This window comes from Vombatus ursinus, unplaced genomic scaffold (genome assembly GCF_900497805.2).
Source record: "Vombatus ursinus unplaced genomic scaffold, bare-nosed wombat genome assembly UNPS02014781.1, whole genome shotgun sequence".
Classification (NCBI taxonomy): Eukaryota; Metazoa; Chordata; class Mammalia; order Diprotodontia; family Vombatidae; genus Vombatus; species Vombatus ursinus.
In genome coordinates, this window is record NW_020954559.1 from 12,696,524 (window position 1) to 12,710,998 (window position 14,475).

A 14,475-nucleotide genomic window follows, 5' to 3' on the forward strand; every position below is an offset into this window, starting at 1 on the left:
CTTACATGAAGTGATGCTGAGTGAAGGGAGTAGAACAGGAGAACATTGTACAGAGTAACAACAACATTGTGCAATGATCAACTTTAATAGATTTAGCTCTTCTCAGCAATACAGTGATCTAAGACAATTCCAAAAGACTCATGATGGAAAATGAGTCCAGTGAAAGAACTATGGGGTCTGAATGTCGATCAAAGCATACTATTTTCTCTTTTTCTTATCTTTCTCATGGTTTTTCCCTTTTGTTCTGATTCTTTTTTCACAACATGACTGATGTGGAAACATATTTAATATGATTGTACATTTATAGCCTATATTGGATTGCTTGCCATCTTGGGGAGGGTGCATGAGAGGGAGGGGGAAAAATTTGGAACTCAAAATCTCATAAAAATGAGTATTGAAAACTATCTTTACATGTAATTGGAAAAAATGAAATACTATTATGGGGAAAAAGAAAAAAATTAAAATCCCTCCTCGGACACTAACTAGATATGTGACCCTAGGCAAGTTCCTCCAGCTTCTCACACCTCTATTTCCTGGTCTGTAAAAGGAGGGGGGGTGATCGTGATGACCTCTAAGGTACCTTCCAACTTTAAAGCTATGATCCCATGATTAATCTAAAAAAAAGAAAGGGCCCACAGCATAAACCATCTGTGAACATCAAAAGTATCCTGTCAGAGCTGTTTTCTTTTTCTTTAAGATCTGACAGGCGAGATTCACCTTTCATTTTAGCTGATTTCTCTCCATACCTGACAGTAAATCACATACCACTTATCCTTTCCTCTTTCCTTATTTTATTCTCCCTACAAGGCTATAGGCTTCGTGAACATGGCCAGTCAGCTTTCCTAAAGAATAGGCTAAGCATCCATCCCAGGAATGATGGAGTCCACAAGGTTTCTCTTTCCTGCAGGCCACTATGGTCAAACCCTGACCACCTCCAGGGATATTTAAACTAGATGCTCAGTGTCATCCATATTCCCTGTCTGAACAGCCTCATGGGAAGTACCTCCCTCTCATCCTCTTTGTATCGAAAATCACTAGCTGCCAGCTTGCCATGATCAGCCCTTTGCCAGCAGGAGACCCCAGAATCTTTCCCCAGCCTGCTTCATTCACACAGGGCTAAGGGCTCAGGGGCCCTTTGTTATCTAGCTTGTCAGTATCACCAGTAAAATTTGGGGACCAGTGGAGGCATTTCAAAGAAAAGCATTTAGGTAATCAACAGATCTAGCAAATATTTAAAATATCAGAAGACCAAAAAAATGATGGAATGCCCACTGCTGCCTTCTGCATGGACACAAATCTCTGGGGAACATTGCAGAAATACAATCAGTATCTGAGGAAAGAGGCCTTTGACACATTTAAGCTCTGCTACCCTGAAGATAAGACTTTAAAACCCGACAGCCTGCCTATCAATGACTTCAGGGACCGTACCCTTCTGTGCTTTAGAATTATATTACAGCCACCTCACAGCACTATTTTTTTCCTTAGCTGTCTCCAATACCCGGGCATGTATATCCACAATCTGGACTTCAGTGAAAACTTCTTTTCTAAGACTCCTGGCTCTGCCTCATACATCTTTGGGGTCAAAGCTCGAAAGAACAAGCGAAAGGGAAGCCCTGGGCACACTGAGCAGCCAAAGGGAGGTGGCTGACAGAAGCAAACAGTCTGACTGAACACACACAGATGAACCTCAGTACATTTCCAAATCCCGTTTGGAAATTCCCTCAGTACATTTCTAAACCCCATAGCATGTTTTCATGCTATGGCCAGTACTAGAGCAGGGAACAAAGGCTTTTCAAGTCTGAGGATCATCTAGGCTCTCATAGCAACTTTACAACCTTCACCAACAGGTGGGCAATAATAGAGACAAAAGGGGAAATTCAAATCCATCCATCCATTTGTCTGTTTGCTAACAGCTTCGGAGAATGGTTTGATGGTGTAGAAAACTGAAACTTGTGGCACAATTGAGGATTTGGGACTACATGCCAATTTCAGTTAAACATGATTTCCTTAAGTGGTACAGTGTTAGATTTGGAAGACCTGAGTTCAAATCCTACCTTAAACACTAGTTGTGTAGCTCTAGTTAAGTCACTTTACCTCTTAGTCTCAGTTTCTTCATCTATAAAATGAGTTTCAAAATAGCATCAACTATCCCAAGGTGGTTGTGGGGATCAAATGAGATAACATATGTAAAATGCTTTATAAACTATAAAATGATTTATAAATGCTAGCTATTATAAAATTAGTATAAAAGAACCATGAGTAATTCAGCAATGCCTATATGACCTGACTTTATTCTTACTGTTGTTGTTCAGTCATTTCAATCATGTCTGACTCTTTGTGACTTCATTTGGAATTTTCTTGGCAAAGATATAGGAGTAGTTTACCATTCCTTCTCCAGTTCATTTCACAGATGAGGAAACTGAGGTAAATAGGGTTAAGTGACTTGACCAGGGTCACATGGCTAGGAGAAAATGAGTCTTCCTGACTCCTGGTCCATACCCTAGCTGCCCATTCATTCTTTTTTTATACATATTAAACATTTATTAATTTATTTATTTTTAGTTTTCAACATTCACTTCCACAGGATTTTGAGTTTCAAATTTTCTCCCCATCTCACCCCTCCCCCACCCCAAGATGGTATACATTCTGAATACCCCTTCCCCTAATCTGCCCTCCCTTCTAGCACCCCCCTCTTGTCTCCTTCCTCGTTTATTTTCCTGTAGGGCAGGATAGATTTCTACACTGCACTGCCTGTATATCTTATTTTCCAGTTGCATGTGAAAACAATTTTTAACATTTGTTTTTAAAATTTTGGGTTCCAAATTCTCTCCCTTCCTCCCTCCCCATCCACCCTCACTGAGAAGGCAAGCAACTCAATACAGGTTATACACATGTATTCACGCAAAACACTTCCATAGTACTCATGTTGCAAAACACTAATTCTATTTCCCTTCATCCTGTCCACCCCCCATTTATTCTATTCTCTCTTTTGACCCTGTGTCTCCTCAGAAGTGTTTGCTTCTGATTACCCCCTCCCCCAGTCTGTCCTCCCTTCTATCATTCCCTGCTCCTGCTTATCCCTTTTCCCCCTATTTTCCTGTAGAGTAAGATAGATTTCCATACCCAATTGAGTCTGTGTGTTATTCCCTCCTCAAGCCAAATCTGATGAGAATAAGATTCACTCATTCCCTCTCACCTCCCCCACTTCCCCTCCACTGTAAAAGTTTTTTCTTGTCTGTTTTATGTGAGATAATTTATCCCATTCTACTCCCTTTCTCCTTCTATCAGTATAATCCTCTCATGCCCTTAATTTGATTTTTTAGATATCACCCCTTCATCTTCAACTCACCCTGTGCCCTCTATTCCATCTATCTATCTATACATGTATTTTTTCCCCTCCAACTGCCCTAATACTGACAAAGGTCTCATGAGTTACAAATATCATCTTTCCATGTAGGAATGTAAATAGTTCAACTTCAACAAGTCCCTTATGATTTCTCTTTCCTGTTTACCTTTTCATGCTTCTCTTGAGTCTTGTATTTGAAAGTCAAATTTTCTGTTCAGCTCTGGTCTTTTCATCAGGACCACTTGAAAGTCCTCTATTTTACTGAATGTCCATTTTTCCCCTGAAGGTTTATATTCAGTTTTTCTGGGTAAGTGATTCTTGGTTGTAATCCTAGCTCCTTCGACCTCCAGAATATTATATTTCAAGCCTTCCAGTCCCTTAATGTAGAAGCTGCTAAATCTTGTGTTATACTGATTGTGTTTCCACAATACTTGAATTGTTTCTTTCTGGCTGCTTGCAACTTTTTCTCCTTGACCTGGGAACTCTGAAATTTGGCTATAATATTCCTAGGAGCTTTCCTTTGTGGATCTCTTTCAAGAGGTGATTGATGGATTCTTTCCATTTCTATTTTACCCTCTAGTTCTAGAATATCAGGGCAGTTTTCCTTGGTAACTTCTTGAAAGATGATGTCTAGGCCTTTTTTTTGATCATAGCTTTCACATAGTCCAATAACTTTTAAATTATCTCTCCTGGATCTGTTTTCCAGGGTTGATTTTCCAATGAGATATTTCACTTTGTCTTCTATTTTTTCATTCTTTTGTTTTGTTTTCTTTTTTACAATTTCTTGATTTCTCATAAAGTCACTAGCTTCCAATTGCTCCATTCTAATTTTTAAGGAAGTATTTTCTTCAGTGAGCTTTTGGACTTCCTTTTCCATTTGGCCAACTCTGTTTTTTTTTAAGGCATTCTTCTCCTCATTGGCTTTTTGGACGTCTTTTGTCATTTAGGTTAGGCTATTTCTTTTACTTGTTTTTTATGATTTTCTTGCATCACTCTCATTTATCTTTCCAGTTTTTCCTCTACTTCTCTTACTTGTTTCTCAAAATCCTTTTTGAGTTCTTCCATGGCCTGGGACTGATTCATATTTTTCTTGGAGGCTTTGACTTTGTTGTCTTCTTCTGGTTGTATGCTTTGATCTTCTTTGTCACCAAAGTAAGATTCTATAGTCTAACTTTTTTTGCACTGTTTGCTCATGTTCCCAGCCAATTACTTGAGTTTTAAACTCTTTGTTAAGGTAGAGGTCTGCTTCCAATGTGGACAATGTACTGTCCCAAGCTTTGGGGATTTTGTGCAGCTGTTTTCAGAGACACAGGTCTAGAAACCTGTAAATTTTTAGTTCTTCCAAGGTGGTATGATCAAGGGAGAGGTGTTAACTCCTTTCCTGGACTGTGCTCTGGTCTATGAGTGACCACAAGCACTCTTTTCTGCCTTAGAACTGTGAGGAGGATTCCCTCTCCACTGCCACTACAAGCTCCACCATGCCAGCACTCCTCCTTGTCCCACAATCACCACCCAGAACTGTGACCCAGATCTAAGCAAGAGCAAAGCAAGAGAATCCTGCCTCAGCACCAGCAAAAAGATCCCTGCAATCCCCCTCTGATCAGCCCCTCGATTCCCCCTCCATCTGTGGGCTGAGAGCTCTGGAAGCAGCTGCTGCCCTGGGGCTGCACTGGGACTAGGGCCAGACCAAGCTCCTCTCTTACCACAGTCCAATAGACCTTTCCTACTGACCTTCTAAGTTGTCTTTGGTGTTTGTGGGTTGAGAAGTCTGGAAACCACCACAGCTCCCCTTGATTTAATCCCCTGAGGCCTGCTCCAGGTTCTCTGAGGCCTGATTTTTGCCTATGCAGCCTGGCCCACACTGAATTGTGCTCCTCTCCCAGCCAGCCACAACAGACTTTTCCAATCAACCATCCATGTTGTCTTGGGTTGGAAATTTGTTTCACTCTGTCTTTTTGTTTGTTCTGCTGCTCTAGAATTTGTTTGGAGCCATTTTTACAGGTATTTGGAGGGGTTTGGGGTGCCCATTCATACTTAGTTAATGCTTTAAGCCTTGTAGGGATAAAGGATCTACAATAATCCTTTCTATATCATAACTTTCCCCATCATGATTTTGATATATCATGGGTCAGCATGAAAAACTAAATGGGAATTTTTGATGAGTTTTATGAAAGCTGCAGATGACATGCAAATGCCCACAGATGACATAGAAAAAGCTTAGAAACTCAGAAATGCATAAAATATATGTATAGTATAATATCAGCATATTTTATCTTTTATTTATTTATTAATTTATTTATTTATTAATTATTTTTAGGCAGTTGGGGTTAAGTGTCTTGCCCAGGGACACACAGCTAGCAAGTGCCAAGTGTCAAGGTCTGAGGCTGGATTTGAACTCAGCTCCTCCTGACTTCAGGGCCCGTACTCTATCCACTGAGCCACCTATTTGCCCCTATTTTATCTTTTAACATAATAATTCAGTCTTCTTCTCTAGCATAAAGGGAGAGCCAAAAAATTTTGTGTGGATTTTCCAGATTAAAGGGACACTGCACCCTTAATCCCCATGATGTTGAAGGGATAATGGTCCTAGTTAATTTAATGAAATGAAACTTTGCAAACCATTTTGAAAGACTTGGACAATAAAAGGAATACAATTATAAACCATAGATCATTTGTTCCACACTTGGACAACAAGATATCAAGGAATTGGGCCTTTTTTTTTTATGTGAGTCTCTGGGCACACTTAAGATCTAGGCTTCCTGATTCTGGCCCTGGGCCAGAAAATACAAGTAATATATAAGTAAATAAACCATATATCAACTCTCTATAATCAGCCAGGCCCCAGAATTGAATTCTGCCCCATCTGTCCTCCAGTCTATACCCGCATGGGCATCTTGAAATTTGTCCTGCTGGCCCAGTGCACACTCCAACCCACTCTGCCTTCCACCAAGTGCTCAATGAATGATGATCAACTCAACTGTATCATTGCTCCTGGGAAGGGTAGGCCAACTTAGGAGCTGTGGTTCATTCAGAATATCTATCATCTAGAGTGATAGGCTACTAGGTGAAAGCTCCCTTCCCTCTTCTCTCATCTTCTCAAGTCACCTTCACCATCCCCTCTTCCCTTCTTACCTCATACTTTACCACTGACAATTGAAGCTATCTGTAATAAGTTCTTTTCTCAATTCCACACTTCAGTCTTTCATTCTCATTCATGTCAGCCCCATCCCACTCTTCCCTTTCTTTCCATTGTGGCTCCTGGAGCTCTCAAATTGCTCTTGGGCCTATTCTTCTCACAATTCTTTCATCTTCCTGCAAATACAAAAACCTAGACATCCCAAGAAAACATGGCAACCCCGGCCATCCTCTCCTCCACAAGATGTACCTTCTCTTATGCCCCCTTCTTCACCAGACTGGGAGGAGATATGATCATGCTTCCTATTCCTCATTGACACACCTCCAGGCTCTACCCTTCTCACCATCCCTCAGCACTTCCCTTCTTTTGTGGTTCACTTTGTCTAGATATGCCACCCCATCCAGATCCTGGCAGCTGCTATCTATCAACTCCCCAGGTCATTCCCTCTCCTTTGTCAAGGAGTTCAGAACCTACATCAGTCTTTCTCTCCACTCCAACCCCTCTCCTAAAACCTGAGGACTTCAATTTACATGTTGACATCTCCTTGTTTCTGAGCTCATCAGTATCCATTCCCATGACCTGCACCTTCATTCTACTTCAGTCAATCATTCACAGGGTCATACTCTTGATCTCATTATCATACCAAAAAGTTTCTCTTCCATGCTTCTAATTTCTACATGACTATAACCTCCTCTACCTCAATTTCTTTCTCTGTTTCATCTCTTCTAAACCTCTTTTCCAACTTCATTCCAACCTCCAGTACTTTTCTCCCTCCTTGTTTTCGCAAGCTACCATCCCTGCTCTGGCCTCACTTACCTGTCTTCAGAATCTTTAGTAGGCCAGTTCAGCTTTATTCCCTTGCCTCATTGTCATTATCTTATCACCATTTATCCCTTCCAAACCACAGTCCTAGATTATTCCCACCATCCGCCATATCTATTGCTTACATATTGCTGAATACACCTGGGGGAAGCCACAAAACCACACTTTCTGGGTCCATTACAAAAGCATTTTATCCAATCTCAGCTTGGCGCCCAGTGCAGGACATAGTAAGTATTTAATAAATGCTTGTTGATTGATTGCATACTAATACTTTTACTCTTTCCTGCTTGAATTCCTATTATAATTCCCCTCAACAACTATTCCAAATCTTCTCTCATCTTCTCAAACTACCTACACCATCCCTTCTTCCCATCTTACCTCAGACTTTACTCCTCAAAATTGAAGCCATGTGTAATAAGTTCTCTTTTTCTTGATTCCACACTTCAAATCACATCAACACCATCCCCCATTCTTTCCTTCTTTGCCCCAGTCTCAAGGGAAGAGTTGGATTCTCTCCTTGCTAAAGTCAGACTCTCTAGTTCCCTTTAATCCATTTTCTCCCATCTCTTCTGGGAGATAGCCCACTCTATGATCCCTTTCTCTCTGCAATTCTTAACTTTGCATTATCCACTGGCTTCTTTCCTGTTGTCTAAAACTATGTCTCATCCTTAAAAACTTTCATTCCACCAAATCATCAAACTATCATCCTCTAGCTCTCTTCCCTTTCACAGTTAAGCTCCTAGAAAAAAAGCTTACTCTATACTCATTGCCTTTCTTTTCTTACCTCCCACTCACTTTTCAACCCCTTATAATTTGGCTTCTAATCCCACCATTCCACTGAAACTGGTCTCACTAAAGTCATCAATGAGTTCTCTATTGCTAAATACAATGGTTTTCTTAGTCTTTATCCTTGTTGACCTCTCTGAAGCATTTGAAGCTTTTTGACTATCTCCTCCTTTTGATTAATCTCTCCTTCCTAGGCTTTCCAGACACAGCTCTATTGTGATTCTCTTCTTGTTTGTTTGACCAATTGTTCTTAACTTTCATTTGCAAGATCATAATCCATATTCAGCCCTCATTGTTAGGTGTGGCTCAGGACTCTATTCTAGGGTCTCTACTCTCCTCTGTCTATACTCTATCTTGGTGGTTTCTTCAGCTTTCATGAACTCAACCACCATATCTATGTAAATTACTCTTAAATCTCTATATGTCTACATAAAGTCCTAGCCTCTCTCCTAAACTTCTATCCTGCTCTACCTGTAAGTTTCATGTTATTGTTTAGGCATTTCAATCATGTCCAATTTTCCACGACCCCATTTGAGGTTTTCTTGGCAAGGATACTGGAGTGGTTTGCCTTCTCCAGCTCATTTTACAGATCAAGAAACTGAAGTAGGCAGGGTCAACTGACTTGCCCAAGGTCACACAGCTAGTTAAGTGTCTGAAGTTGGATTTAAACTCAAGTCTTCCTGACTCCAATACTAGTACTCTAGCAATCTAGCTGTCCTGGAAGTCCCATCACTGTCTCAAATTTAACATTTCCAAACCTGAATTCATCACCATTTCCACTAAGCTAGAGATGTCAAACTCAAATAGAAATGGAACCCTGCTGGAGACATATTGACTCAGAAAACCACTAACATTATGTTATATTTTATTTTTATTTATTCTGTTAAACATTTCCTAATTACATTTTGATCTGGTTTGAACTGCACTTGGAGTTTTGCAGGCCATTTGCTGCCTATTAATTTGACATTTGCACTAAACCCACCCTTCCACCTATCTTCCCTATTTTTATCCAGATCATTGTCATCCAACCTAGGTTACAACCTAGAAGTCATTTTTACCTCTTTGCTCTCATTCCTCTAATATCCGGTCAGCTGCAAAGGCTTTTTTATTCTACACCTCAACATTTCTCACATCTGTCCTCTTTTCTCCATTCATATGACCACCAGTCTGGTTCAGACATTTGTCACCTTTTCTTTGAGCTATCACAATAACCTACTAATTGATTAGGGTAAAAGGTGTTGTTTGGTCAGTTTTCAACTCTTTGGGATCTCATTTGGGGTTTTCTCGGCAAAGACACTAGAGCAGTTTGTCATGTTCTTCTACAACTCATTTTATCGATGAAGAAATTAAGACAAATAGGATTAAGTGACTTGTCCATAGTCACACAACTAGAAAGAGTCTGAGGCCAGATTTGAACCCATGAATATGAGTCTCCCTGATTCCAAGCCTTTTCTTTCTATTGTGGCTCCTTTTGTCTACTGTGCCATCTAGCTGCCCTGAGTAAAAGTACCTGGGTTCAAATTATTCTGGCTGTGCCACTATGGGCAAGTCATGTAACTTCACCGGAGTTTCCTAATCAGCAAAATAATATAGTTAGACTCTCTCCTTTTCATTGCATCCTCCATATAGCTCCGAATTGGTATTCCTGTAAAGAATAGATATGACCATATCACTTTCCTGCTCAAGAAGCTTCCATGGCTTCCTATTCCTCATTTCTCCCCTTCACACACTATATGCATATGCCAAGCTAGCCTGTTTCTTATTTCCCCACATATAACATTCCATTTCTTATTTCTCTACCTTTTCATAAGCTTTTCTGCACTCTTGGAATGTTTTCCCATCTCTCCTATGTTTCCTTGAGCCCACAGGTTCCTTCAAACTCAAGTATCACGTACTTCAAGAAATCTTTCCTGGTTTTTCTAGTTGCTTAGTACTCCGTACGTGACTTGTATTTATTTTTAGTCTATAGATTTTTAGTCTTACAGATTCATGGGGGAGGGGGACTTTCTATCCCACCCAACTTCAGAGCAGGTGCCAATATCTTCTGACTGCTTCACGTCAGCCATAATGACTCCTTTAATTGATGACTAAGCTAGAACTCCATGGATATATTGAAGTGGTGATCCATGGCCTTTAAATCCTCTTCTTTCTACCGGCATTGAAATGTAAGGATGACTCACTGAGCTCAGTGAGGTGGAGAGATCGATTTCCCTTCACCTGGCTATGAGCCGTGAGCTCATGTCCCATTAGGCAAGCCTGTGCCTACAATGAGTCTGCCTCCCTGCAAAAGCCTGTACCAAAGGAAAGAATACGTAAACTGGAGTGTCTCTGCACCTGTTCTGATGTGTGTTGGGGAAGGCAGGGTGAAGGCAAGTGCCCCTTCATCACTTAACCTCTATGGCAGGGCTGTGGAACCTGCCCTAGAGAGTTCTGCATCTTGCAGAGTGTTTGGCACTCAGAAGGCTCTTCCTGGTGTTTCCTGATTGACTGACTGACTGATTGATTGATTCCCATTCTGTTGCTTTGCCCTGTAAGACAACCTTTCCTCAAATACATGCTCTCAGGGAATTCTCCAAAATAAAAAAAAAAGAATTATAGAGTCTATTGGGGGCCAGCTAAGGGTCTGGCCCTGGAGTCAGGACTATCTGAGCTCACACTTACTAGCTGTGTGCCCCTGGACAAGTCACTTAACCTTGTTTGCCTAGGTTGCCTCATCTATAAAATGACCTGGAATAGGAAGTGTCAAACCACTCCAGTATCTTTGCCAAGAAAGCTCCAAATGAGATCACAAAGAGTTAGAAATAACTGGACAACTTTTACTCCAAATGTTCAAGATTTTTAATGACTTGGATGGAACAATGATCTCTTAGAGAGGCAATGTGATACATGTGATAGAAAGAGCACTGGATTAAGAATCCGAGAGTTTTTTTCTCATTCAGGTTCTTGTCTTGGATTTGTTATTGAATTGTCCTCTAATCTTAGGCAAGCCACCTCTCTGGGCCGTCTGCACAATGGAAATAAATAGGCCAAATGCATTTTCCAACCTCCCAGTCATTCTACCAAGCCCTTTACTTAGCAAACATTTCAACCACCCCCCCAAACTCATCTTTCAAGAACTGGGGAGGAGACTGTAAAAGAGCTAGAGAAACCAGGGGTAGATAACAGGTGAGTGGCTGTAAGACAAGCCTTTGACCACAGCATATTAATGTATCAGATTAGGAAGGTTCAGGTGTGGTCTTCCCCCAGAGGCCTCCCATTCAAAGCCTGAGATCAAGAGCTTATTGAAAGCAGCCTGCCAGTTTTTTGTTGTTTTTTTGTTTTGTTTTGTTTTGTTTTTGTAAAAGCCAGAGGTTGTGCACTCAAGAGGAATTTTTCCAGAAGGAATTTTAAAACAGCCTGAAAATACCAGGAACTCCTAGGATAACACTCTTACCAATTTACATAATGTGAGGGTTGAAACAGAGGACTGTAAGGCAGTCCTTTTAAACTGTGACACAGTTTAAAATAGTGAACCTTGGATGGCATTAAACTACAGTCCTCTAAAAACACAATTATAAAGCACTTAAGATTGTTCAGCCAATCAGATTCCTTGATTGGCTGAATGCCCCTAACCCTGTAATTTTTCATACAGGGGGCCTTGTATGCCACAGTTAACTGGTTGTTGGACTCTTCCACTGCGATAATTTCCAGGGGGGAGCTAATGTTCATTTGAACAAATATTATTTTCTGCTGCTTTGGTCCATTTTTCAAAAAATGTCAATCTTTGATAATAGAGCTCCTAGTTACCTATTAAGAATGCTGAATTTTGTTGAAGTTGATGGCATGGAGAGGTTTTGATTGTTTGACTACAAGATGGCTACATAAAATGACCTAGCTTAATTCCAGTTTGGCCATATGCTACCTCTGTGAGTCCATCTACAATTCAAACATTCATTCCTTTGGTTTCTCTGTCTACAAAATGGGATTAATAATTATACTCATTTCTTGCAATCAGCTTGCGTGGTAAGATCGTTTGTATCTAATTCAATTCTACAAGCATTTAAGTGCCTACTGTGTTCCAGGATCTGTGACATGTGCTCAGGGAGAAGTAGGAGGAACAAAATTTAAACAGTTCCTACCCTCAAGGTTTACATCCTAATGAAGAACTGGAGGGAAGTGTCAACATGTACACAGAGAAGCTAATACAAAATATGAGCAAAGTAAATGCAAAATAAATTCTGGGGGGAAACACTAACAAATTAGGATGGGGGGATCAATAAAGGCTACTTGGAAAAGGTTTATTTGTACTCAGCCTAAGTAGAGTTAGGGATTCCAAGAAGCAAAAGTTGGGAGTCGGAGAGCAAGAGGCAGTCAATGAAAAGACGGGGAGGTGGGAGATTTAATATTGAATATCAGGTATAGAAAGTAGGTCAACTTGGCTAAAATGTAGGATACATAAGGCAGAGTAAAGCAAAATTAGTCTGGAGAGTTGGGATGTAATAAGAATGTGAAGAACTATAAATGTCAAACAAAAGAATTTTATTTTATCTCAAAGGCAATAATGGTATTGAAGCTATTAGAGGAGTGACATGGTAGTTTAAGAATATAGACATGGCAGCTGTGTAAAGTATGGATTGGAGTAGGGAGAGAATAGAGGGTCTGAATGAGGATAGCTATGGTGTGAATGGAAGGAAAGAGACAGATGCAAAGGATATCATAGAGGTAAAATTTGTAAGATATGTCAATTTATTAGATATGAGGGTTGAAGGAGTGAAGAATTGAGCATGACTTTAACCCAGGGTTGTGATACTGGATGACTGGATAGAGAGTGGATCCCTCAAAAGTAAGGAATTTAGGGAAAAGGGTGTTTAGGAAGAAAGATGATGAGTTTGATTTTAGATATGCTTAGTTGGAGATGTCCATGGGTGGAGGAGTATAACAAGCAGGACTAAGTTGAAGAACTAGATAGATAAGAGATATGTAGATGGGAGAATCATCTGTATAGAGAATATTCTTGAACCCATTAGAGATGATGGCATCATCAAGAAACAAAGTTCTTTTTGTAATGGCAAAGAATTGAAAGCTGAGGAAGGGGCCCATCAGTTGAGGAATGACTGAACAAGGTATAGTATATGTATATGACAGAATACTATTGTGTTGTAAGAAATAATGAAGAGAATGGTTTTAGAAAAACCTAGGAAGACTTTTATGAACTGATGCAGAGTGGAGTGAAAGGAACCAGAAGAACAAGTTATAAAATAATAACAATATTGTAAAGATAGCAACTTTGAAAGACTTAGGAACTCTGATTAACACAACAGAACCAACCACAATTCCAGAAGACTCATTTTGTGTGTATATACACTTGTGTATGTATGTATGTGTGTGTATACACACACACACACATACATACACACACATACACACACATATAATGGTTAATGCAGGAATTTGGTTTTCTTGACACACACATTTATAACAGATTTTGTTTTTCTTGCTTTTTTAATGGGTGGGAACTGAGGAGGTGAAAGGTAAAGAATTTGGAATTCAAAATCAGATTAAATTGAATTAATTAAAAAAAGCACTGGAGAGGAAAAAAAGGCACTCAAAACTGAACCCTGGGATATATACATGCAGTGTTTGTTATACTAGATGTGATGCACACAGCACCTAGTACAAGAACATGCAAAGAAATCTCATGAAATGACCATTGATGATGGTGATATAAATCTCAGATAAATCAGTGATCTCACTGGTATAGGTTATCCATACGGTGGTACAGATGCCTGTCCCACCAATACTTTCAATTCTAATCCATGCTTTCATACAAATTTTCCTCACCCAAAGGAAGTTTTCCTTCGGTTCTTTTAATGTCTCAAGGGTACTAGTACGATACTTAGTTTGACATTCATCCTAGCTGCATGATGAGCCTTTTATTCCATTTCTCTCTTGCAAGACCTCTTTGTTAATATACTGCAGCCTACTTACTCCCACCTTGTATTTTTCCTTTGAAATTTTATTCTTCCACAACTATGGCATATCACATGATTGGAAGTCATAGAATAGCACTGAGAGAATATTGGTGTCAAAAGGGTTACATATATATTGCTTTTTCTGTCTTGGGACTTATAAATTAGAGGGAGTTTGGCATAGTTGAATAGAGGCCAGACTTGAAGTCCAGAAGACAAGGATTCAAATCTTGGTATTGGCACTATATGGCCATGAGAAAATAATTTAACCTCTCAGTGCCCCAGACAACTCTTTAAAACTATGAATTACAGATAAAGTATTAATCTACATGGTTGAAGAGAGTTTCCAAAACAAGAATTCATCATACCAATGAAATCACAATGAAGTCCTCTATCTATCTATCTATCTATCTATCTATCTATCTATCTATCTATCT